Consider the following 2,784-nt stretch of genomic DNA (forward strand, 5'->3'; position numbering starts at 1 on the left):
ACAGCACTGGAATTGTGCTGCACTCCGTTCAGGCCATCCTCCAGAGAAAGGATGACGCGGATTTGGAGAGTGTGCAGAAGAGCATCAGCAAGATGCTACCTGAATTAGACGGTTTGTGCAATAGCGAAAGTTTGGGCAAACTTGTTCTCTTTCTCTGGAGCATCAGAAGTGAGGGGGAATCTAATAGACGTTTCTTAGATTTTGAGGCATAGAGAATGGTAGAGTACGCAGAAGTTATCTCCATTCCAGGGTTTACATGTCTTTAAACGATCCTCTCTTAGGGCATACAATTCAACTAAGAGGGGATCGTTTTAAACAAGATGTGCCAACACACTATCACTCTATGTCGGCAAGACCAAGGCCTGATTGTTGTCCTCAGCAGAGGGAAAACCAGAGGTCCTTGAGCCAGTTCTCCTTGGAGGATCAGAGGCGGGGCGCGTCAGTAACTTTAAATTGTTGGTATGACTCTTTCCTCTACTTTCTTAGGAGACTGCGGAGATTCAGCATGACATCCAAAACCTTGATGAGCTTCTATAGATGGGTCGTAGAGAGTATATTGTCTGTCTGCAACAAGACGTGGTACGGAAATACCGTACCTTTGAAGGAAAATCTTTAAAAAGTCAGTGAATTCGGCTCAGTCCATCACGGGAAAACACTCCCAAACATTAAGCAGATCCACATAAAATGATGTAATCGGAAAACAGCATCCACCGTCAGAGGTCGTCACCATCCTGCCATGCTCTTTTTGCGCTGCTGCCATCGGGTAGATGGTACAGGAGCCCCAGGACTCGCACCACCACGTTCAAGAACAGTTACTACCCATCAGCAATCAGACCTTTCATCAACAGGTGATAATGTACGCTCACATACCCATCCATTAAATCATCTGACAACCAATGATTTCACTTCAGAAACTTTTCTATATTGATAGCTGAGTATGCCAGGAGGAGCTCAGCAGACCAGGCAGCATCTGTGTAAAAGCGTAAGCAGCCGGCGTTTCGGGACGAGATGCTTCAACGTGAATTGTTTTTCTGAATAAATCACTCACTCAGAATTCGGTGTACGGTGATCTGTTGCAATACGATGAACAGTGTCAAAAACATAATCTTATCCTCCAACAGTTTTTCTAATCCACCTCAAAAACCCAGGGTTTGTTTGCAGAAATAACGTCGCTACGATTGAATTCTTAAAGACAAATTTTGTCAGGAGTGGGATTCGAACCCACGACCCCAGATGGAGACCAGAACACTCCCGTTTGTCGGATGGACTTTCATTCCTTGAGTCTGGCGCCTTAGACCACTCGGCCACCCTGACAACTTTTGATGTGTGTTTGAGAACGGAATAAATGCCTGCTTTGTAAGGAAAGTCATATCCACACAAACACATATATCATCCTGTCAATCGGAAATGAAAGCGAGAGTGTTACAGTTTGCTCAGATTAGGCAGTTTCTGTGGAGAGTGAAGCTGTAAAATATTACAATTCAAAGACTCGTGAGACGCGTCTCGGCAAGAATTTGGGAAGGACGTTTGTTGAGATGGATGAGAACGCTTGGAAGTCTCATCGCTTTCACATTTAGGGAAGCGGAGAAATAAACGTTTATAGACAGGACTGAATCTAAAAACTGGGTGGGAGTTGATCGCAACAATGTCAACAGAAACTGAACGCAGGAGGTTTTAATTATACCCGGCAACGCTGCTTTACAGATGGATGTTGGTAAGTAGACTACAAGGCTCAGTAATCTCATGATTTTGGGATAAAGCGAAGATGTGACAAGGTTCACAAGAAAATGAGACATCGTGCGGAAAGGCCGTTCGGTCTCCTGTGTCTGTTTCATCATTCCATCATGGATGAGATAAAACAGTCAGAATGTTGTTCAGGCTTGTCGGTCAATGGAGGTGGAGAAATGGGGATTGTTTGTACTGTGGCCAGCCAGGACATTTCTAGGATGCCTGCCCTCAGCGACCAAAAGGGAGTGCTCAGCAGCGAACATGGAGGTGGAGAAATGGGGATTGTTTGTACTGTTGCCAGCCAGGACATTTCTAGGATGCCTGCCCTCAGCGACCAAAAGGGAGTGCTCAGCAGCGAAAATGGAGGTGGAGAAATGGGGATTGTTTGTACTGTGGCCAGCCAGGACATTTCTAGGATGCCTGCCCTCAGCGACCAAAAGGGAGTGCTCAGCAGCGAACATGGAGGTGGAGAAATGGGGATTGTTTGTACTGTTGCCAGCCAGGACATTTCTAGGATGCCTGCCCTCAGCGACCAAAAGGGAGTGCTCAGCAGCGAACATGGAGGTGGAGAAATGGGGATTGTTTGTACTGTTGCCAGCCAGGACATTTCTAGGATACCTGCCCTCAGCGACCAAAAGGGAGTGCTCAGCAGCGAAAATGGAGGTGGAGAATGGGAATTGTTTGTACTGTGGCCAGCCAGGATATTTCTAGGATACCTGCCCGCAGCGACCAAAAGGGAGTGTTCAGCATCGAAAATGGAGGTGGAGAAATGGGGATTGTTTGTACTGTGGCCAGCCAGGACATTTCTAGGATGCCTGCCCTCAGCGACCAAAAGGGAGTGCTCAGCAGCGAAAATGGAGGTGGAGAAATGGGGATTGTTTGTACTGTGGCCAGCCAGGACATTTCTAGGATGCCTGCCCTCAGCGACCAAAAGGGAGTGTTCAGCATCGAAAATGGAGGTGGAGAAATGGGGATTGTTTGTACTGTGGCCAGCCAGGACATTTCTAGGATGCCTGCCCTCAGCGACCAAAAGGGAGTGCTCAGCAGCGAAAATGG

At 47.2% G+C, this 2,784-nt stretch overlaps 1 non-coding gene across 1 annotated transcript; it reads right to left on the reverse strand.

Moving 5' to 3' along the window:
• Nucleotides 1-1,200: 1,200 nt before the first annotated feature.
• trnal-caa (transfer RNA leucine (anticodon CAA)) lies at nt 1,201-1,314 on the reverse strand. The gene is made up of 2 exons: nt 1,277-1,314; nt 1,201-1,235 (listed from the first exon to the last, which is right to left on the reverse strand). It is a non-coding gene; the product is annotated as a tRNA-Leu (tRNA).
• Nucleotides 1,315-2,784: the final 1,470 nt, after the last annotated feature.

The sequence above is a fragment of the Hemitrygon akajei genome, unplaced genomic scaffold, assembly GCF_048418815.1.
Source record: "Hemitrygon akajei unplaced genomic scaffold, sHemAka1.3 Scf000049, whole genome shotgun sequence".
NCBI classification, from domain to species: domain Eukaryota; kingdom Metazoa; phylum Chordata; class Chondrichthyes; order Myliobatiformes; family Dasyatidae; genus Hemitrygon; species Hemitrygon akajei.